The sequence below is a fragment of the Erythrolamprus reginae genome, unplaced genomic scaffold (genome assembly GCF_031021105.1).
Source record: "Erythrolamprus reginae isolate rEryReg1 unplaced genomic scaffold, rEryReg1.hap1 scaffold_194, whole genome shotgun sequence".
In the NCBI taxonomy this organism is placed as follows: Eukaryota; Metazoa; Chordata; class Lepidosauria; order Squamata; family Dipsadidae; genus Erythrolamprus; species Erythrolamprus reginae.
In genome coordinates, this window is record NW_027248573.1 from 20,314 (window position 1) to 44,569 (window position 24,256).

The 24,256-nt window shown below is 45.5% G+C and overlaps 1 long non-coding RNA gene across 1 annotated transcript; it reads right to left on the bottom strand.

The window, feature by feature from the left end:
• Nucleotides 1-157: 157 nt before the first annotated feature.
• Nucleotides 158-2,043, bottom strand: LOC139155984 (uncharacterized). The gene is made up of 2 exons (XR_011557147.1): nt 1,832-2,043; nt 158-393 (listed from the first exon to the last, which is right to left on the bottom strand). It is a non-coding gene; the product is annotated as an uncharacterized lncRNA (long non-coding RNA).
• Between the last annotated feature and the right edge of the window lie 22,213 nt (nt 2,044-24,256).

Consider the following 24,256-nt stretch of genomic DNA (forward strand, 5'->3'; position numbering starts at 1 on the left):
AAGGCAGGACTGGAATTCAGATCGCCACTTAACCTGTAGGCCAAACTAGCCTTCGGTCATGTATGCGTGAATTTGTGGGTGTTGTGTATCTACACAAACACAGGTGGACTCATTTATATTAGGCCAAAACTATGCCGTGAAATCCAATAAAAATGACCAGAACCTAGATGTTTTTAATTCCAATGACAAATGATATTATGGAAGCTTTATCTGAAATGCATTACTAGACAGATTCCATATATCTAGCTTCTATTTTTAAATGCTGCTCACCTCCAATTGCTGCTGTTCCATCTTAGTCAGCAAGAACTTTGAGTAGATGTTGCTTTTTTCAAGAAAGTGTTGAAGTCTCTTGTAGCGCATCTCATTTCAATCTCTGTCCCTATTCATGTAAGCCTGTGAGGAGGAAAAAAGTAATCAATTATAAATATCGACATTAACTGAACGTGCTATTGGAAATATAAACATTTGTATTATCTTTCACCAATTAAAGAATAGTTCATCCCTACTCTTTCCTTCAAGGACCCACTGGAAATACAGCCTTTTATTCAACCAAAGCAGCTACTCATCCAGAGCAGCTGTTTGGCTCTGAATTTTCTACATACAGTGTCAGATAAACATGTTATATTGTTGTAATATGGTGAGGGTGTTCCGAGTACATCAGATTTGATTTATTTTCTATTTGCCAATATATAATTCCTCCCTGTCAATCACGATTGTGATTTTATTTGGATTTATATGCCGCCCCTCTGTGAGGACTGGGGCAGCTTGGAACATATTATATATTAGATTAGATTAGATTAGATAGATGAATGGATGGATGGATGGATGACTGGGGTGCTAAGCCGCCCCAGTCCTCATCTATCTATCTATCTATCTATCTATCTATCTATCTATCTATCTATCTATCTATCTATCTATCTATCTATCTCTCTTTCTATCTATATATCCTAATCCAATTAAATTTACAAGTAGTTAATCTAAACCCCATGTTTAAAAATCAATCAGCCCCATTCAAACAGGCAAACACACGTTTTCATACATAGGCCAGGTTGGCTGAGGTATTACTTTATGTTGTGGGTGATTGACTGAATAAATGAATGAATAAATAAATAAATAAATATAAACAATAAATTTCCCACATTTCTAACATTAGATGTCAACTTTCAGCAAGGCAGGGAAAAATGTAGGCTTGCAGGCAGTTTGGGGGAGTTAAAGGAGGTTTAATTTTATTTGCATGCTTTTTACAAGAATTTTAAATTCTGTCCTAAGTCCTTGGAGAGGGGTGGGATATAAATGCAATAAATACTACTACTACTACTACTACTAGTAGTAGTAGTAGTAGTCATAGTAGTACTAGTACTACTAGTAGTAATTTGGGCGGAGGGGATGGATCTCTGAATTTATTGTGTACCAAAAAAATCCTGGACCACAAATAAAGCTGGGGGACAAAATTTTAGCGAGGGGGGAAAAACATCTAAAACCGAAGCCCTTTTTGCAGGCTGCCCAGGTGCCCCCCCCCCCCTTGCTGCTCTCTCCTCGAGGGGAAAAACGACGCAAGGGGGAAATGGAGAAGCATTTATTTTATTTCATTCACTTGCTGGGCGTCGTCGAAGTGGAATAAATGCAAGTCAAGTCAAGTACGTATTTGGCGGCACACAAAGCTCCGAGGCTGCGTGAAGACAATTCCCTCGTTTCTGGAGGGAAAGTTGAGGCGCTCAATCCCGGTTTCATTTGAGAGAATTAAAATAAATGAAACCACTACGAAGTCTCTCCGGGCCTCCTCCCGCCCTGGAGCCCCGTCCCAGCCCCTCCGAGTGCTCGGGCCCCGCACCTCCTCCGGCCTCCGCCGCTCCGTTTCGCGGCCCTCAGCATCCAGGCGCGCCTTCTCCTGCCGCATGGCCGCCGTGATGACCGCAGCCGCCGCCGCCTCCTCCTCCATGCTGGTTTCGGCCGCCTCGGCCACAGCGGACTCGGCCTCCCCTGCGCTCGGGCTGCTGCTCCCGGTCGGCACGGCTGCCCGCGAGCGTCTCGAACCCTGCGCGCTTCTAGCGGGCACAAGAGCGACCACTCAATCCCACCCTGAGGAAACTCGCGCGGTTTTCACTCCTGCACTGAGGCCGACGCTCCCAACACACGCACGACGCCCGCATGGGGGGGGGGGAGGCTGGGGGGGGGGGCAGGGCCAGAAAATTCCAGAAAATACTACAAAATTCCGGAAAATTCTAGAAAATTCCAGGAACATTCTAGAATTGCCGCGTGCCTGACGGCAGAGGTGGGTTTTCAGTAGCTTACAAAAGGCAAGGAGGGTGGGGGCCATTCTAATCTCTGGGGGGAGTTGGTTCCAGAGGGCCGGGGCCGCCACAGAGAAGGTCCCGATATCACATTGACCCCGCTATGCCTGATTCAGCATTGTTAAGGATAGAAAACAGCCCTCCGGTGGTCACATCCGGTATTGCGGACGCCAAAAGAAATCTACAGAATTGGATTTTAATTTTATTATCCGATATCTTTATTTTTAACAACCGATGATGCGGGTTTGCTACATCAAAGGAATGGGGGAGCAATCCTGAAAGGCAAGGAAGGTGGAGGCAATTCAAATCTCTGGGGGGAGTTGGTTCAAGAGGGCCGGGGCCGCCACAGAGAAGGTCCCGCCATCACATTAACCCTGCTATGCCTGATTCAGCATTATTAATGATACAAAACTGCCCTCCGATGGTCACGTATTGCGGACACAAAAAGAAATCTACTTTTTAACTTGGATTTTAATTTTATTATCCGATATCTTTATTATTAATGCGTTATTAATATCAACAAGCCATGATGCGGTTTGATACATCAAAGGACTGGGGGAGCAATCCTGAAAGACAAGGAGGGTGAGGGCAATTCTAATCTCTGGGGGGAGTTTGTTCCAGAGGGCCGGGGCCGCCACAGAGAAGATCCCGCCATCACATTCACCCTGCTATTCCTGATTCAGCATTGTTAATGATAGAAAATTGCCCTCCGGTGGTCACGTATGGCGGACACAAAAAGATATCTACTTTTTAGATTTAATTTTAATTTTATTATCCTATATCTTTATTATTAATGCCTTATTATTATTAACAAGCCATGATGCGATTTCCTACATCAAAGGATTGGGGGAGCAATCCTGAAAGGCAAGGAGGGTGGGGGCAATTCTAATCTCTGGGGGGAGTTGGTTCCAGAGGGCCGGGGCCGCCACAGAGAAGGTCCCGCCATCACATTCACCCTGCTATGCCTGATTCAGCATTGTTAATGATAGAAAACTGCCCTCCGGTGGTCACGTATTGCAGACACAAAAAGAAATCTACCTTTTAAATTGGATTTTAATTTTATTATCCGATATCTTTATTATTAATGCCTTATTAATATCAACAAGCCATGATGCGGTTTGATACATCAAAGGAATGGGGGAGCAACCTTGAAAGGCAAGGAGGGTGGGGGCAATTCTAATCTCTGCGGGGAGTTGGTTCCAGAGGGCCGGGGCCGCCACAGAGAAGGTCCCGCCATCACATTAACCCTGCTATGCCTGATTCAGCATTGTTAATTATAGAAAACTGCCCTCCTGTGGTCACATATTGCGGACAGAAAAAGAAATTACTTGTTAAATTGGATTTTAATTTTATTATCCGATATCTTTATTATTAATGCCTTATTAATATCAACAAGCCATGATGCGGTTTGATACATCAAAGGAATGGGGAAGCAATCCTGAAAGGTAGGGAGGGTGGGGGCAATTCTAATCTCTGGGGGGAGTTGGTTCCAGAGGGCCGGGGCCGCAACAGAGAAGGTTCCGCCATCACATTAACCCCACTATGCCTGATTCAGTATTGTTAAGGATAGAAACCTGCCCTCCGGTTGTCACTTCCGGTATTTTGCGGAGGCAAAAAGAAATCTTTTGGATTTTAATTTTATTATCCGATATCTTTATTATTAACGCCTTATTAATATTAACAAGCGATGATGCGGGTTTGCTACATCAAAGGAATGGGGCAGCAATCCTGAAAGGCAAGGAGGCTGGGGGCAATTCTAATCTCTGGGGGGAGTTGGTTCCAGAGGGCCGGGGCCGCCACAAAGAAGGTCCCGCCATCACATTAACCCCGCTATGCCTGATTCAGCATTGTTAATGATAGTAAAGCTGCCCTCCGGTGGTCACGTCCGGTATTTTGCGGAGGGAAAAAGAAATCTATTGGATTTTAATTTTATTATCCGATATCTTTATTATTAACGCCTTATTAATATTAACAACCGATGATGCGGGTTTGCTACATCAAAGGAATGGGGGAGCAATCTTGAAAGGCAAGGAGGGTGGGGGCAATTCTAATCTCTGGGGGGAGTTGGTTCCAGAGGGCCGGGGCCGCCACAAAGAAGGTCCCGCCATCAAATTAACCCCGCTATGCCTGATTCAGCATTGCTAATTATAGAAACCTGCCCTCCGGTGGTCTCGTCCGGAATTTTGCGGAGGCAAAAAGAAATCTATTCGATTTTAATTTTATTATCCGATATGTTTATTATTAACGCCTTATTAATATTAACAAGCGATGATGCAGGTTTGCTACATCAAAGGAATAGGGGAGCAATCCTGAAAGGCAAGGAGGATTTGGGCAATTCTAATCTCTGGGGGGAGTTGGTTCCAGAGGGCCGGAACCGCCACAGAGAAGGTCCCGCCATCACATTAACCCCGCTAAGCCTGATTCAGCATTGCTAATTATAGAAACCTGCCCTCCGGTGGTCAGGTCCGGCATTTTGCGGAGGCAAAAAGAAATCTATTGGATTTTAATTTTATTATCCGATATCTTTATTATTAACGCCTTATTAATATTAACAAGCGATGATGCGGGTGTGCTACATCAAAGGAATGGGGGAGCAATCTTGAAAGGCAAGGAGGGTGGGGGAAATTCTAATCTCTGGGGGGAGTTGGTTCCAGAGGGTCGGGGCCGCAGCAAAGAATGTCCCGCCATCACATTAACCCCGCTATGCCTGATTCAGCATGGTTAATTATAAAAAACTGCCCACCGGTGGTCACGTCCGGTATTTTGCGGAGGCAAAAAGAAATCTATTGGATTTTAATTTTATTATCCGATATCTTTATTATTAACGCCTTATTAATATTAACAAGCGATGATGCGGGTTTGCTACATCAAAGGAATGGGGGAGCAATCTTGAAAGGCAAGGAGGGTGGGGGAAATTCTAATCTCTGGGGGCAGTTGGTTCCAGAGGGTCGGGGCCGCAGCAAAGAATGTCCCGCCATAACATTAACCCCGCTATGCCTGATTCAGCATGGTTAATTATAAAAAACTGCCCTCCGGTGGTCACGTCCGGTATTTTGCGGAGGCAAAAAGAAATCTATTGGATTTTAATTTTATTATCCGATATCTTTATTATTAACGCCTTATTAATATTAACAAGCGATGATGCGGGTTTGCTACATCAAAGGAATGGGTGAGCAATCTTGAAAGGCAAGGAGGGTGGGGGCAATTCTTATCTCTGGGGGGAGTTGGTTCGAAAGGGCCGGGGCCGCCACAGAGAAGGTCCCGCCATCACATTAACCCCGCTATGCCTGATTCAGCATTGTTAATGATAGAAACCTGCCCTCCGGTGGTCTCGTCCGGTATTTTGCGGAGGCAAAAAGAAATCTATTGGATTTTAATTTTATTATCCGATATCTTTATTATTAACGCCTTATTAATATTAACAAGCGATGATGCAGGTTTGCTACGTCAAAGGAATGGGGCAGCAATCCTGAAAGGCAAGGAGGGTGGGGGCAATTCTAATCTCTGGGGGGAGTTGGTTCCAGAGGGCCGGGGCCGCCACAGAGAAGGTCCCGCCATCACATTAACCCCGCTATGCCTGATTCAGCATTGTTAATGATAGTAAAGCTGCCCTCCGGTGGTCACGTCCGGTATTTCGCGGAGGGAAAAAGAAATCTATTGGATTTTAATTTTATTATCCGATATCTTTATTATTAACGCCTTATTAATATTAACAACCGATGATGCGGGTTTGCTACATCAAAGGAATGGGGGAGCAATCTTGAAAGGCAAGGAGGGTGGGGGCAATTCTAATCTCTGGGGGGAGTTGGTTCCAGAGGGCCGGGGCCGCCACAAAGAAGGTCCCGCCATCAAATTAACCCCGCTATGCCTGATTCAGCATTGCTAAATATAGAAACCTGCCCTCCGGTGGTCTCGTCCGGAATTTTGCGGAGGCAAAAAGAAATCTATTCGATTTTAATTTTATTATCCGATATGTTTATTATTAACGCCTTATTAATATTAACAAGCGATGATGCAGGTTTGCTACATCAAAGGAATAGGGGAGCAATCCTGAAAGGCAAGGAGGGTTTGGGCAATTCTAATCTCTGGGGGGAGTTGGTTCCAGAGGGCCGGAACCGCCACAGAGAAGGTCCCGCCATCACATTAACCCCGCTAAGCCTGATTCAGCATTGCTAATTATAGAAACCTGCCCTCCGGTGGTCAGGTCCGGCATTTTGCGGAGGCAAAAAGAAATCTATTGGATTTTAATTTTATTATCCGATATCTTTATTATTAACGTCTTATTAATATTAACAAGCGATGATGCGGATTTGCTACATCAAAGGAATGGGGGAGCAATCTTGAAAGGCAAGGAGGGTGGGGGAAATTCTAATCTCTGGGGGGAGTTGGTTCCAGAGGGTCGGGGCCGCAGCAAAGAATGTCCCGCCATCACATTAACCCCGCTATGCCTGATTCAGCATGGTTAATTATAAAAAACTGCCCTCCGGTGGTCACGTCCGGTATTTTGCGGAGGCAAAAAGAAATCTATTGGATTTTAATTTTATTATCCGATATCTTTATTATTAACGCCTTATTAATATTAACAAGCGATGATGCGGGTTTGCTACATCAAAGGAATGGGGGAGCAATCTTGAAAGGCAAGGAGGGTGGGGGAAATTCTAATCTCTGGGGGCAGTTGGTTCCAGAGGGTCGGGGCCGCAGCAAAGGATGTCCCGCCATCACATTAACCCCGCTATGCCTGATTCAGCATGGTTAATTATAAAAAACTGCCCTCCGGTGGTCACGTCCGGTATTTTGCGGAGGCAAAAAGAAATCTATTGGATTTTAATTTTATTATCCGATATCTTTATTATTAACGCCTTATTAATATTAACAAGCGATGATGCGGGTTTGCTACATCAAAGGAATGGGTGAGCAATCTTGAAAGGCAAGGAGGGTGGGGGCAATTCTAATCTGTGGGGGGAGTTGGTTCGAAAGGGCCGGGGCCGCCACAGAGAAGGTCCCGCCATCACATTAACCCCGCTATGCCTGATTCAGCATTGTTAATGATAGAAACCTGCCCTCCGGTGGTCTCGTCCGGTATTTTGGGGAGGCAAAAAGAAATCTATTGGATTTTAATTTTATTATCCGATATCTTTATTATTAACGCCTTATTAATATTAACAAGCGATGATGCGGGTTTGCTACGTCAAAGGAATGGGGCAGCAATCCTGAAAGGCAAGGAGGGTGGGGGCAATTCTAATCTCTGGGGGGAGTTGGTTCCAGAGGGCCGGGGCCGCCACAGAGAAGGTCCCGCCATCACATTAACCCCGCTATGCCTGATTCAGCATTGTTAATGATAGTAAAGCTGCCCTCCGGTGGTCACGTCCGGTATTTCGCGGAGGGAAAAAGAAATCTATTGGATTTTAATTTTATTATCCGATATCTTTATTATTAACGCCTTATTAATATTAAAAAGCGATGATGCGGGTTTGCTACATCAAAGGAATGAGGGAGCAATCTTGAAAGGCAAGGAGGGTGGGGGCAATTCTAATCTCTGGGGGGAGTTGGTTCCAGAGGGCCGGGGCCGCCACAAAGAAGGTCCCGCCATCACATTAACCCCGCTATGCCTGATTCAGCATTGTTAATTATAGAAACCTGCCCTCCGGTGGTCTCGTCCGGTATTTTGCGGAGGCAAAAAGAAATCTATTGGATTTTAATTTTATTATCTGATATCTTTATTATTAACGCCTTATTAATATTAACAAGCGATGATGCGGGTTTGCTACGTCAAAGGAATGGGGCAGCAATCCTGAAAGGCAAGGAGGGTGGGGGCAATTCTAATCTCTGGGGGGAGTTGGTTCCAGAGGGCCGGGGCCGCCACAGAGAAGGTCCCGCCATCACATTAACCCCGCTATGCCTGATTCAGCATTGTTAATGATAGTAAAGCTGCCCTCCGGTGGTCACGTCCGGTATTTCGCGGAGGCAAAAAGAAATCTATTGGATTTTAATTTTATTATCCTATATCTTTATTATTAACGCCTTATTAATATTAACAAGCGATGATGCGGGTTTGCTACATCAAAGGAATGGGTGAGCAATCTTGAAAGGCAAGGAGGGTGGGGGCAATTCTAATCTCTGGGGGGAGTTGGTTCGAAAGGGCCGGGGCCGCCACAGAGAAGGTCCCGCCATCACATTAACCCCGCTATGCCTGATTCAGCATTGTTAATGATAGAAACCTGCCCTCCGGTGGTCTCGTCCGGTATTTTGCGGAGGCAAAAAGAAATCTATTGGATTTTAATTTTATTATCTGATATCTTTATTATTAACGCCTTATTAATATTAACAAGCGATGATGCGGGTTTGCTACGTCAAAGGAATGGGGCAGCAATCCTGAAAGGCAATTAGGGTGGGGGCAATTCTAATCTCTGGGGGGAGTTGGTTCCAGAGGGCCGGGGCCGCCACAGAGAAGGTCCCGCCATCACATTAACCCCGCTATGCCTGATTCAGCATTGTTAATGATAGTAAAGCTGCCCTCCGGTGGTCACGTCCGGTATTTCGCGGAGGGAAAAAGAAATCTATTGGATTTTAATTTTATTATCCGATATCTTTATTATTAACGCCTTATTAATATTAACAAGCGATGATGCGGGTTTGCTACATCAAAGGAATGAGGGAGCAATCTTGAAAGGCAAGGAGGGTGGGGGCAATTCTAATCTCTGGGGGGAGTTGGTTCCAGAGGGCCGGGGCCGCCACAAAGAAGGTCCCGCCATCACATTAACCCCGCTATGCCTGATTCAGCATTGTTAATTATAGAAACCTGCCCTCCGGTGGTCTCGTCCGGTATTTTGCGGAGGCAAAAAGAAATCTATTGGATTTTAATTTTATTATCTGATATCTTTATTATTAACGCCTTATTAATATTAACAAGCGATGATGCGGGTTTGCTACATCAAAGGAATGAGGGAGCAATCTTGAAAGGCAAGGAGGGTGGGGGCAATTCTAATCTCTGGGGGGAGTTGGTTCCAGAGGGCCGGGGCCACCACAAAGAAGGTCCCGCCATCACATTAACCCCGCTATGCCTGATTCAGCATTGTTAATTATAGAAACCTGCCCTCCGGTGGTCTCGTCCGGTATTTTGCGGAGGCAAAAAGAAATCTATTGGATTTTAATTTTATTATCTGATATCTTTATTATTAACGCCTTATTAATATTAACAAGCGATGATGCGGGTTTGCTACATCAAAGGAATGGGGGAGCAATCTTGAAAGGCAAGGAGGGTGGGGGCAATTCTAATCTCTGGGGGGAGTTGGTTCCAAAGGGCCGAGGCCGCCACAGAGGTGGTCCCGCCGTCACATTAACCCCGCTAAGCCTGATTCAGCATTGTTAATGATAGAAACCTGCCCTCTGGTGGTCTCATCCGGTATTTTGCGGAGGCAAAAAGAAATCTATTGGATTTTAATTTTATTATCCGATATCTTTATTATTAACGCCTTATTAATATTAACAAGCGATGATGCGGGTTTGCTACGTCAAAGGAATGGGGCAGCAATCCTGAAAGGCAAGGAGGGTGGGGGCAATTCTAATCTCTGGGGGGAGTTGGTTCCAGACGGCCGGGGCCGCCACAGAGAAGGTCCCGCCATCACATTAACCCCGCTATGCCTGATTCAGCATTGTTAATGATAGTAAAGCTGCCCTCCGGTGGTCACGTCCGGTATTTTGCGGAGTGAAAAAGAAATCTACTGGATTTTAATTTTATTATCCGATATCTTTATTATTAACACCTTATTAATATTAACAAGCGATGATGCGGGTTTGCTACATCAAAGGAATGGGGGTGCAATCTTGAAAGGCAAGGAGGGTGGGGGCAATTCTAATCTCTGGGGGGAGTTGGTTCCAGAGGGCCGGGGCCGCCACAAAGAAGGTCCCGCCATCACATTAACCCCGCTATGCCTGATTCAGCATTGTTAATTATAGAAACCTGCCCTCTGGTGGTCACGTCCGGAATTTTGCCGAGGCAAAAAGAAATCTATTGGATTTTAATTTTATTATCCGATATCTTTATTATTAACGCCTTCTTAATATTAACAAGCGATGATGCGGGTTTGCTACATCAAAGGAATGGGGGAGCAATCTTGAAAGACAATGAGGGTGGGGGCAATTCTAATCTCTGGGGGGAGTTGGTTCCAGACGGCCGGGGCCGCAGCAAAGAAGGTACCGCCATCACATTAACCCCGCTATGCCTGATTCAGCATGGTTAATTATAAAAAACTGCCCTCCGGTGGTCACGTCCGGTATTTTGCGGAGTGAAAAAGAAATCTATTGGATTTTAATTTTATTATCCGATATCTTTATTATTAACGCCTTATTAATATTAACAAGCGATGATGCGGGATTGCTACGTCAAAGGAATGGGGCAGCAATCCTGAAAGGCAAGGAGGCTGGGGGCAATTCTAATCTCTGGGGGGAGTTGGTTCCAGAGGGCCGGGGCCGCCACAAAGAAGGTCCCGCCATCACATTAACCCCGCTATGCCTGATTCAGCATTGTTAATGATAGTAAAGCTGCCCTCCGGTGGTCACGTCCGGTATTTTGCGGAGGGAAAAAGAAATCTATTGGATTTTAATTTTATTATCCGATATCTTTATTATTAACGCCTTATTAATATTAACAACCGATGATGCGGGTTTGCTACATCAAAGGAATGTGGGAGCAATCTTGAAAGGCAAGGAGGGTGGGGGCAATTCTAATCTCTGGGGGGAGTTGGTTCCAGAGGGCCGGGGCCGCCACAAAGAAGGTCCCGCCATCAAATTAACCCCGCTATGCCTGATTCAGCATTGCTAATTATAGAAACCTGCCCTCCGGTGGTCTCGTCCAGAATTTTGCGGAGGCAAAAAGAAATCTATTCGATTTTAATTTTATTATCCGATATGTTTATTATTAACGCCTTATTAATATTAACAAGCGATGATGCAGGTTTGCTACATCAAAGGAATAGGGGAGCAATCCTGAAAGGCAAGGAGGGTTTGGGCAATTCTAATCTCTGGGGGGAGTTGGTTCCAGAGGGCCGGAGCCGCCACAGAGAAGGTCCCGCCATCACATTAACCCCGCTAAGCCTGATTCAGCATTGCTAATTATAGAAACCTGCCCTCCGGTGGTCACGTCCGGCATTTTGCGGAGGCAAAAAGAAATCTATTGGATTTTAATTTTATTATCCGATATCTTTATTATTAACGCGTTATTAATATTAACAAGCGATGATGCGGGTTTGCTACATCAAAGGAATGGGGGAGCAATCTTGAAAGGCAAGGAGGGTGGGGGCAATTCTAATCTCTGGGGGGAGTTGGTTCGAAAGGGCCGGGGCCGCCACAGAGAAGGTCCCGCCATCACATTAACCCCGCTATGCCTGATTCAGCATCGTTAATGATAGAAACCTGCCCTCCGGTGGTCTCGTCCGGTATTTTGCGGAGGCAAAAAGAAATCTATTGGATTTTAATTTTATTATCCGATATCTTTATTATTAACGCCTTATTAATATTAACAAGCGATGATGCGGGTTTGCTACGTCAAAGGAATGGGGCAGCAATCCTGAAGGGCAAGGAGGGTGGGGGCAATTCTAATCTCTGGGGGGAGTTGGTTCCAGAGGGCCGGGGCCGCCACAGAGAAGGTCCCGCCATCACATTAACCCCGCTATGCCTGATTCAGCATTGTTAATGATAGTAAAGCTGCCCTCCGGTGGTCACGTCCGGTATTTCGCGGAGGGAAAAAGAAATCTATTGGATTTTAATTTTATTATCCGATATCTTTATTATTAACGCCTTATTAATATTAACAAGCGATGATGCGGGTTTGCTACATCAAAGGAATGAGGGAGCAATCTTGAAAGGCAAGGAGGGTGGGGGCAATTCTAATCTCTGGGGGGAGTTGGTTCCAGAGGGCCGGGGCCGCCACAAAGAAGGTCCCGCCATCACATTAACCCCGCTATGCCTGATTCAGCATTGTTAATGATAGAAACCTGCCCTCCGGTGGTCTTGTCCGGTATTTTGCGGAGGCAAAAAGAAATCTATTGGATTTTAATTTTATTATCCGATATCTTTATTATTAACGCCTTATTAATATTAACAAGCGATGATGCGGGTTTGCTACGTCAAAGGAATGGGGCAGCAATCCTGAAAGGCAAGGAGGGTGGGGGCAATTCTAATCTCTGGGGGGAGTTGGTTCCAGAGGGCCGGGGCCGCCACAGAGAAGGTCCCGCCATCACATTAACCCTGCTATGCCTGATTCAGCATTGTTAATGATAGTAAAGCTGCCCTCCGGTGGTCACGTCCGGTATTTCGCGGAGGGAAAAAGAGATCTATTGGATTTTAATTTTATTATCCGATATCTTTATTATTAACGCCTTATTAATATTAACAAGCGATGATGCGGGTTTGCTACATCAAAGGAATGAGGGAGCAATCTTGAAAGGCAAGGAGGGTGGGGGCAATTCTAATCTCTGGGGGGAGTTGGTTCCAGAGGGCCGGGGCCGCCACAAAGAAGGTCCCGCCATCACATTAACCCCGCTATGCCTGATTCAGCATTGTTAATTATAGAAACCTGCCCTCCGGTGGTCTCGTCCGGTATTTTGCGGAGGCAAAAAGAAATCTATTGGATTTTAATTTTATTATCTGATATCTTTATTATTAACGCCTTATTAATATTAACAAGCGATGATGCGGGTTTGCTACATCAAAGGAATGGGGGAGCAATCTTGAAAGGCAAGGAGGGTGGGGGCAATTCTAATCTCTGGGGGGAGTTGGTTCCAGAGGGCCGGGGCCGCCACAAAGAAGGTCCCGCCATCACATTAACCCCGCTATGCCTGATTCAGCATTGTTAATGATAGAAACCTGCCCTCCGGTGGTCTCGTCCGGTATTTTGCGGAGGCAAAAAGAAATCTATTGGATTTTAATTTTATTATCTGATATCTTTATTATTAACGCCTTATTAATATTAACAAGCGATGATGCGGGTTTGCTACATCAAAGGAATGGGGGTGCAATCTTGAAAGGCAAGGAGGGTGGGGGCAATTCTAATCTCTGGGGGGAGTTGGTTCCAGAGGGCCGGGGCCGCCACAAAGAAGGTCCCGCCATCACATTAACCCCGCTATGCCTGATTCAGCATTGTTAATTATAGAAACCTGCCCTCTGGTGGTCACGTCCGGAATTTTGCCGAGGCAAAAAGAAATCTATTGGATTTTAATTTTATTATCCGATATCTTTATTATTAACGCCTTCTTAATATTAACAAGCGATGATGCGGGTTTGCTACATCAAAGGAATGGGGGAGCAATCTTGAAAGACAATGAGGGTGGGGGCAATTCTAATCTCTGGGGGGAGTTGGTTCCAGACGGCCGGGGCCGCAGCAAAGAAGGTACCGCCATCGCATTAACCCCGCTATGCCTGATTCAGCATGGTTAATTATAAAAAACTGCCCTCCGGTGGTCACGTCCGGTATTTTGCGGAGTGAAAAAGAAATCTATTGGATTTTAATTTTATTATCCGATATCTTTATTATTAACGCCTTATTAATATTAACAAGCGATGATGCGGGATTGCTACGTCAAAGGAATGGGGCAGCAATCCTGAAAGGCAAGGAGGCTGGGGGCAATTCTAATCTCTGGGGGGAGTTGGTTCCAGAGGGCCGGGGCCGCCACAAAGAAGGTCCCGCCATCACATTAACCCCGCTATGCCTGATTCAGCATTGTTAATGATAGTAAAGCTGCCCTCCGGTGGTCACGTCCGGTATTTTGCGGAGGGAAAAAGAAATCTATTGGATTTTAATTTTATTATCCGATATCTTTATTATTAACGCCTTATTAATATTAACAACCGATGATGCGGGTTTGCTACATCAAAGGAATGTGGGAGCAATCTTGAAAGGCAAGGAGGGTGGGGGCAATTCTAATCTCTGGGGGGAGTTGGTTCCAGAGGGCCGGGGCCGCCACAAAGAAGGTCCCGCCATCAAATTAACCCCGCTATGCCTGATTCAGCATTGCTAATTATAGAAACCTGCCCTCCGGTGGTCTCGTCCGGAATTTTGCGGAGGCAAAAAGAAATCTATTCGATTTTAATTTTATTATCCGATATGTTTATTATTAACGCCTTATTAATATTAACAAGCGATGATGCAGGTTTGCTACATCAAAGGAATAGGGGAGCAATCCTGAAAGGCAAGGAGGGTTTGGGCAATTCTAATCTCTGGGGGGAGTTGGTTCCAGAGGGCCGGAGCCGCCACAGAGAAGGTCCCGCCATCACATTAACCCCGCTAAGCCTGATTCAGCATTGCTAATTATAGAAACCTGCCCTCCGGTGGTCACGTCCGGCATTTTGCGGAGGCAAAAAGAGATCTATTGGATTTTAATTTTATTATCCGATATCTTTATTATTAACGCCTTATTAATATTAACAAGCGATGATGCGGGTTTGCTACATCAAAGGAATGAGGGAGCAATCTTGAAAGGCAAGGAGGGTGGGGGCAATTCTAATCTCTGGGGGGAGTTGGTTCCAGAGGGCCGGGGCCGCCACAAAGAAGGTCCCGCCATCACATTAACCCCGCTATGCCTGATTCAGCATTGTTAATTATAGAAACCTGCCCTCCGGTGGTCTCGTCCGGTATTTTGCGGAGGCAAAAAGAAATCTATTGGATTTTAATTTTATTATCTGATATCTTTATTATTAACGCCTTATTAATATTAACAAGCGATGATGCGGGTTTGCTACATCAAAGGAATGGGGGAGCAATCTTGAAAGGCAAGGAGGGTGGGGGCAATTCTAATCTCTGGGGGGAGTTGGTTCCAGAGGGCCGGGGCCGCCACAAAGAAGGTCCCGCCATCACATTAACCCCGCTATGCCTGATTCAGCATTGTTAATGATAGAAACCTGCCCTCCGGTGGTCTCGTCCGGTATTTTGCGGAGGCAAAAAGAAATCTATTGGATTTTAATTTTATTATCTGATATCTTTATTATTAACGCCTTATTAATATTAACAAGCGATGATGCGGGTTTGCTACATCAAAGGAATGGGGGAGCAATCTTGAAAGGCAAGGAGGGTGGGGGCAATTCTAATCTCTGGGGGGAGTTGGTTCCAAAGGGCCGAGGCCGCCACAGAGGTGGTCCCGCCGTCACATTAACCCCGCTAAGCCTGATTCAGCATTGATAATGATAGAAACCTGCCCTCTGGTGGTCTCGTCCGGTATTTTGCGGAGGCAAAAAGAAATCTATTGGATTTTAATTTTATTATCCGATATCTTTATTATTAACGCCTTATTAATATTAACAAGCGATGATGCGGGTTTGCTACGTCAAAGGAATGGGGCAGCAATCCTGAAAGGCAAGGAGGGTGGGGGCAATTCTAATCTCTGGGGGGAGTTGGTTCCAGACGGCCGGGGCCGCCACAGAGAAGGTCCCGCCATCACATTAACCCCGCTATGTCTGATTCAGCATTGTTAATGATAGTAAAGCTGCCCTCCGGTGGTCACGTCCGGTATTTTGCGGAGTGAAAAAGAAATCTACTAGATTTTAATTTTATTATCCGATATCTTTATTATTAACGCCTTATTAATATTAACAAGCGATGATGCGGGTTTGCTACATCAAAGGAATGGGGGAGCAATCTTGAAAGGCAAGGAGGGTGGGGGCAATTCTAATCTCTGGGGGGAGTTGGTTCCAGAGGGCCGGGGCCGCCACAAAGAAGGTCCCGCCATCAAATTAACCCCGCTATGCCTGATTCAGCATTGCTAATTATAGAGACGTGCCCTCCGGTGGTCTCGTCCGGAATTTTGCGGAGGCAAAAAGAAATCTATTCGATTTTAATTTTATTATCCGATATGTTTATTATTAATGCCTTATTAATATTAACAAGCGATGATGCAGGTTTGCTACATCAAAGGAATAGGGGAGCAATCCTGAAAGGTAAGGAGGGTTTGGGCAATTCTAATCTCTGGGGGGAGTTGGTTCCAGAGGGCCGGAGCCGCCACAGAGAAGGTCCCGCCATCACATTAACCCTGCTAAGCCTGATTCAGCATTGCTAATTATAGAAACCTGCCCTCCGGTGGTCAGGTCCGGCATTTTGCGGAGTCAAAAAGAAATCTATTGGATTTTAATTTTATTATCCGATATCTTTATTATTAACGCCTTATTAATATTAACAAGCGATGATGCGGGTTTGCTACATCAAAGGAATGGGGGAGCAATCTTGAAAGGCAAGGAGGGTTGGGGAAATTCTAATCTCTGGGGGGAGTTGGTTCCAGAGGGTCGGGGCCGCAGCAAAGAATGTCCCGCCATCACATTAACCCCGCTATGCCTGATTCAGCATGGTTAATTATAAAAAACTGCCCTCCGGTGGTCACGTCCGGTATTTTGCGGAGGCAAAAAGAAATCTATTGGATTTTAATTTTATTATCCGATATCTTTATTATTAACGCCTTATTAATATTAACAAGCGATGATGCGGGTTTGCTACATCAAAGGAATGGGGGAGCAATCTTGAAAGGCAAGGAGGGTGGGGGAAATTCTAATCTCTGGGGGCAGTTGGTTCCAGAGGGTCGGGGCCGCAGCAAAGAATGTCCCGCCATCACATTAACCCCGCTATGCCTGATTCAGCATGGTTAATTATAAAAAACTGCCCTCCGGTGGCCCCTCCGGTATTTTGCGGAGGCAAAAAGAAATCTATTGGATTTTAATTTTATTATCCGATATCTTTATTATTAACGCGTTATTAATATTAACAAGCGATGATGCGGGTTTGCTACATCAAAGGAATGGGTGAGCAATCTTGAAAGGCAAGGAGGGTGGGGGCAATTCTAATCTCTGGGGGGAGTTGGTTCGAAAGGGCCGGGGCCGCCACAGAGAAGGTCCCGCCATCACATTAACCCCGCTATGCCTGATTCAGCATTGTTAATGATAGAAACCTGCCCTCCGGTGGTCTCGTCCGGTATTTTGCGGAGGCAAAAAGAAATCTATTGGATTTTAATTTTATTATCCGATATCTTTATTATTAACGCCTTATTAATATTAACAAGCGATGATGCGGGTTTGCTACGTCAAAGGAATTGGGCAGCAATCCTGAAAGGCAAGGAGGGTGGGGGCAATTCTAATCTCTGGGGGGAGTTGGTTCCAGAGGGCCGGGGCCGCCACAGAGAAGGTCCCGCCATCACATTAACCCCGCTATGCCTGATTCAGCATTGTTAATGATAGTAAAGCTGCCCTCCGGTGGTCACGTCCGGTATTTCGCGGAGGGAAAAAGAAATCTATTGGATTTTAATTTTATTATCCGATATCTTTATTATTAGCGCCTTATTAATATTAACAAGCGATGATGCGGGTTTGCTTCATCAAAGGAATGAGGGAGCAATCTTGAAAGGCAAGGAGGGTGGGGGCAATTCTAATCTCTGGGGGGAGTTGGTTCCAGAGGGCCGGGGCCGCCACAAAGAAGGTCCCGCCATCACATTAACCCCGCTATGCCTGATTCAGCATTGTTAATTATAGAAACCTGCCCTCCGGTGGTCTCGTCCGGTATTTTGCGGAGGCAAAAAGAAATCTACTGGATTTTAATTTTATTATCCGATATCTTTATTATTAACGCCTTATTAATATTAACAAGCGATGATGCGGGTTTGCTACATCAAAGGAATGGGGGAGCAATCTTGAAAGGCAAGGAGGGTGGGGGCAATTCTAATCTCTGGGGGGAGTTGGTTCCAGAGGGCCGGGGCCGCCACAAAGAAGGTCCCGCCATCACATTAACCCCGCTATGCCTGATTCAGCATTGTTAATTATAGAAACCTGCCCTCTGGTGGTCACGTCCGGAATTTTGCCGAGGCAAAAAGAAATCTATTGGATTTTAATTTTATTATCCGATATCTTTATTATTAACGCCTTCTTAATATTAACAAGCGATGATGCGGGTTTGCTACATCAAAGGAATGGGGGAGCAATCTTGAAAGACAATGAGGGTGAGGGCAATTCTAATCTCTGGGGGGAGTTGGTTCCAGACGGCCGGGGCCGCAGCAAAGAAGGTACCGCCATCACATTAACCCCGCTATGCCTGATTCAGCATGGTTAATTATAAAAAACTGCCCTCCGGTGGTCACGTCCGGTATTTTGCGGAGTGAAAAAGAAATCTATTGGATTTTAATTTTATTATCCGATATCTTTATTATTAACGCCTTATTAATATTAACAAGCGATGATGCGGGATTGCTACGTCAAAGGAATGGGGCAGCAATCCTGAAAGGCAAGGAGGCTGGGGGCAATTCTAATCTCTGGGGGGAGTTGGTTCCAGAGGGCCGGGGCCGCCACAAAGAAGGTCCCGCCATCACATTAACCCCGCTATGCCTGATTCAGCATTGTTAATGATAGTAAAGCTGCCCTCCGGTGGTCACGTCCGGTATTTTGCGGAGGGAAAAAGAAATCTATTGGATTTTAATTTTATTATCCGATATCTTTATTATTAACGCCTTATTAATATTAACAAGCGATGATGCGGGTTTGCTACATCAAAGGAATGTGGGAGCAATCTTGAAAGGCAAGGAGGGTGGGGGAAATTCTAATCTCTGGGGGGAGTTGGTTCCAGAGGGTCGGGGCCGCAGCAAAGAATGTCCCGCCATCACATTAACCCCGCTATGCCTGATTCAGCATGGTTAATTATAAAAAACTGCCCTCCGGTGGTCACGTCCGGTATTTTGCGGAGGCAAAAAGAAATCTATTGGATTTTAATTTTATTATCAGATATCTTTATTATTAACGCCTTATTAATATTAACAAGCGATGATGCGGGTTTGCTACATCAAAGGAATGGGGGAGCAATCTTGAAAGGCAAGGAGGGTGGGGGAAATTCTAATCTCTGGGGGCAGTTGGTTCCAGACGGCCGGGGCCGCAGCAAAGAAGGTACCGCCATCACATTAACCCCGCTATGCCTGATTCAGCATGGTTAATTATAAAAAACTGCCCTCCGGTGGTCACGTCCGGTATTTTGCGGAGGCAAAAAGAAATCTATTGGATTTTAATTTTATTATCCGATATCTTTATTATTAACGCCTTATTAATATTAACAAGCGATGATGCGGGTTTGCTACATCAAAGGAATGGGGGAGCAATCTTGAAAGGCAAGGAGGGTGGGGGAAATTCTAATCTCTGGGGGGAGTTGGTTCCAGACGGCCGGGGCCGCAGCAAAGAAGGTACCGCCATCACATTAACCCCGCTATGCCTGATTCAGCATGGTTAACTATAAAAAACTGCCCTCCGGTGGTCACGTCCGGTATTTTGCGGAGTGAAAAAGAAATCTATTGGATTTTAATTTTATTATCCGATATCTTTATTATTAACGCCTTATTAATATTAACAAGCGATGATGCGGGATTGCTACGTCAAAGGAATGGGGCAGCAATCCTGAAAGGCAAGGAGGCTGGGGGCAATTCTAATCTCTGGGGGGAGTTGGTTCCAGAGGGCCGGGGCCGCCACAAAGAAGGTCCCGCCATCACATTAACCCCGCTATGCCTGATTCAGCATTGTTAATGATAGTAAAGCTGCCCTCCGGTGGTCACGTCCGGTATTTTGCGGAGGGAAAAAGAAATCTATTGGATTTTAATTTTATTATCCGATATCTTTATTATTAACGCCTTATTAATATTAACAAGCGATGATGCGGGTTTGCTACATCAAAGGAATGGGGGAGCAATCTTGAAAGGCAAGGAGGGTGGGGGAAATTCTAATCTCTGGGGGGAGTTGGTTCCAGAGGGTCGGGGCCGCAGCAAAGAATGTCCCGCCATCACATTAACCCCGCTATGCCTGATTCAGCATGGTTAATTATAAAAAACTGCCCTCCGGTGGTCACGTCCGGTATTTTGCGGAGGCAAAAAGAAATCTATTGGATTTTAATTTTATTATCCGATATCTTTATTATTAACGCCTTATTAATATTAACAAGCGATGATGCGGGTTTGCTACATCAAAGGAATGGGGGAGCAATCTTGAAAGGCAAGGAGTGTGGGGGAAATTCTAATCTCTGGGGGCAGTTGGTTCCAGAGGGTCGGGGCCGCAGCAAAGAATGTCCCGCCATCACATTAACCCCGCTATGCCTGATTCAGCATGGTTAATTATAAAAAACTGCCCTCCGGTGGTCTCGTCCGGTATTTTGCGGAGGCAAAAAGAAATCTATTGGATTTTAATTTTATTATCCGATATCTTTATTATTAACGCCTTATTAATATTAACAAGCGATGATGCGGGTTTGCTACATCAAAGGAATGGGTGAGCAATCTTGAAAGGCAAGGAGGGTGGGGGCAATTCTAATCTCTGGGGGGAGTTGGTTCGAAAGGGCCGGGGCCGCCACAGAGAAGGTCCCGCCATCACATTAACCCCGCTATGCCTGATTCAGCATTGTTAATGATAGTAAAGCTGCCCTCCGGTGGTCACGTCCGGTATTTTGCGGAGGGAAAAAGAAATCTATTGGATTTTAATTTTATTATCCGATATCTTTATTATTAACGCCTTATTAATATTAACAAGCGATGATGCGGGTTTGCTACATCAAAGGAATGTGGGAGCAATCTTGAAAGGCAAGGAGGGTGGGGGAAATTCTAATCTCTGGGGGGAGTTGGTTCCAGAGGGTCGGGGCCGCAGCAAAGAATGTCCCGCCATCACATTAACCCCGCTATGCCTGATTCAGCATGGTTAATTATAAAAAACTGCCCTCCGGTGGTCACGTCCGGTATTTTGCGGAGGCAAAAAGAAATCTATTGGATTTTAATTTTATTATCCGATATCTTTATTATTAACGCCTTATTAATATTAACAAGCGATGATGCGGGTTTGCTACATCAAAGGAATGGGGGAGCAATCTTGAAAGGCAAGGAGGGTGGGGGAAATTCTAATCTCTGGGGGCAGTTGGTTCCAGACGGCCGGGGCCGCAGCAAAGAAGGTACCGCCATCACATTAACCCCGCTATGCCTGATTCAGCATGGTTAATTATAAAAAACTGCCCTCCGGTGGTCACGTCCGGTATTTTGCGGAGGCAAAAAGAAATCTATTGGATTTTAATTTTATTATCCGATATCTTTATTATTAACGCCTTATTAATATTAACAAGCGATGATGCGGGTTTGCTACATCAAAGGAATGGGGGAGCAATCTTGAAAGGCAAGGAGGGTGGGGGAAATTCTAATCTCTGGGGGGAGTTGGTTCCAGACGGCCGGGGCCGCAGCAAAGAAGGTACCGCCATCACATTAACCCCGCTATGCCTGATTCAGCATGGTTAACTATAAAAAACTGCCCTCCGGTGGTCACGTCCGGTATTTTGCGGAGTGAAAAAGAAATCTATTGGATTTTAATTTTATTATCCGATATCTTTATTATTAACGCCTTATTAATATTAACAAGCGATGATGCGGGTTTGCTACATCAAAGGAATGGGTGAGCAATCTTGAAAGGCAAGGAGGGTGGGGGCAATTCTAATCTCTGGGGGGAGTTGGTTCGAAAGGGCCGGGGCCGCCACAGAGAAGGTCCCGCCATCACATTAACCCCGCTATGCCTGATTCAGCATTGTTAATGATAGAAACCTGCCCTCCGGTGGTCTCGTCCGGTATTTTGCGGAGGCAAAAAGAAATCTATTGGATTTTAATTTTATTATCCGATATCTTTATTATTAACGCCTTCTTAATATTAACAAGCGATGATGCGGGTTTGCTACGTCAAAGGAATGGGGCAGCAATCCTGAAAGGCAAGGAGGGTGGGGGCAATTCTAATCTCTGGGGGGAGTTGGTTCCAGAGGGCCGGGTCCGCCACAGAGAAGGTCCCGCCATCACATTAACCCCGCTATGCCTGATTCAGCATTGTTAATGATAGTAAAGCTGCCCTCCGGTGGTCACGTCCGGTATTTCGCGGAGGGAAAAAGAAATCTATTGGATTTTAATTTTATTATCCGATATCTTTATTATTAACGCCTTATTAATATTAACAACCGATGATGCGGGTTTGCTACATCAAAGGAATGTGGGAGCAATCTTGAAAGGCAAGGAGGGTGGGGGCAATTCTAATCTCTGGGGGGAGTTGGTTCCAGAGGGCCGGGGCCGCCACAAAGAAGGTCCCGCCATCAAATTAACCCCGCTATGCCTGATTCAGCATTGCTAATTATAGAAACCTGCCCTCCGGTGGTCTCGTCCGGAATTTTGCGGAGGGAAAAAGAAATCTATTCGATTTTAATTTTATTATCCGATATGTTTATTATTAACGCCTTATTAATATTAACAAGCGATGATGCAGGTTTGCTACATCAAAGGAATAGGGGAGCAATCCTGAAAGGCAAGGAGGGTTTGGGCAATTCTAATCTCTGGGGGGAGTTGGTTCCAGAGGGCCGGAGCCGCCACAGAGAAGGTCCCGCCATCACATTAACCCCGCTAAGCCTGATTCAGCATTGCTAATTATAGAAACCTGCCCCCCGGTGGTCAGGTCCGGCATTTTGCGGAGGCAAAAAGAAATCTATTGGATTTTAATTTTATTATCCGATATCTTTATTATTAACGCCTTATTAATATTAACAAGCGATGATGCGGGTTTGCTACATCAAAGGAATGGGTGAGCAATCTTGAAAGGCAAGGAGGGTGGGGGCAATTCTAATCTCTGGGGGGAGTTGGTTCGAAAGGGCCGGGGCCGCCACAGAGAAGGTCCCGCCATCACATTAACCCCGCTATGCCTGATTCAGCATTGCTAATGATAGAAACCTGCCCTCCGGTGGTCTCGTCCGGTATTTTGCGGAGGCAAAAAGAAATCTATTGGATTTTAATTTTATTATCCGATATCTTTATTATTAACGCCTTATTAATATTAACAAGCGATGATGCGGGTTTGCTACGTCAAAGGAATGGGGCAGCAATCCTGAAAGGCAAGGAGGGTGGGGGCAATTCTAATCTCTGGGGGGAGTTGGTTCCAGAGGGCCGGGGCCGCCACAGAGAAGGTCCCGCCATCACATTAACCCCGCTATGCCTGATTCAGCATTGTTAATGATAGTAAAGCTGCCCTCCGGTGGTCACGTCCGGTATTTCGCGGAGGGAAAAAGAAATCTATTGGATTTTAATTTTATTATCCGATATCTTTATTATTAACGCCTTATTAATATTAACAAGCGATGATGCGGGTTTGCTACATCAAAGGAATGAGGGAGCAATCTTGAAAGGCAAGGAGGGTGGGGGCAATTCTAATCTCTGGGATTGAGTTGGTTCCAGAGGGCCGGGGCCGCCACAAAGAAGGTCCCGCCATCACATTAACCCCGCTATGCCTGATTCAGCATTGTTAATTATAGAAACCTGCCCTCCGGTGGTCTCGTCCGGTATTTTGCGGAGGCAAAAAGAAATCTATTGGATTTTAATTTTATTATCTGATATCTTTATTATTAACGCCTTAGTAATATTAACAAGCGATGATGCGGGTTTGCTACATCAAAGGAATGGGGGAGCAATCTTGAAAGGCAAGGAGGGTGGGGGCAATTCTAATCTCTGGGGGGAGTTGGTTCCAGAGGGCCGGGGCCGCCACAAAGAAGGTCCCGCCATCACATTAACCCCGCTATGCCTGATTCAGCATTGTTAATTATAGAAACCTGCCCTCCGGTGGTCTCGTCCGGTATTTTGCGGAGGCAAAAAGAAATCTATTGGATTTTAATTTTATTATCTGATATCTTTATTATTAACGCCTTATTAATATTAACAAGCGATGATGCGGGATTGCTACGTCAAAGGAATGGGGCAGCAATCCTGAAAGGCAAGGAGGCTGGGGGCAATTCTAATCTCTGGGGGGAGTTGGTTCCAGAGGGCCGGGGCCGCCACAAAGAAGGTCCCGCCATCACATTAACCCCGCTATGCCTGATTCAGCATTGTTAATGATAGTAAAGCTGCCCTCCGGTGGTCACGTCCGGTATTTTGCGGAGGGAAAAAGAAATCTATTGGATTTTAATTTTATTATCC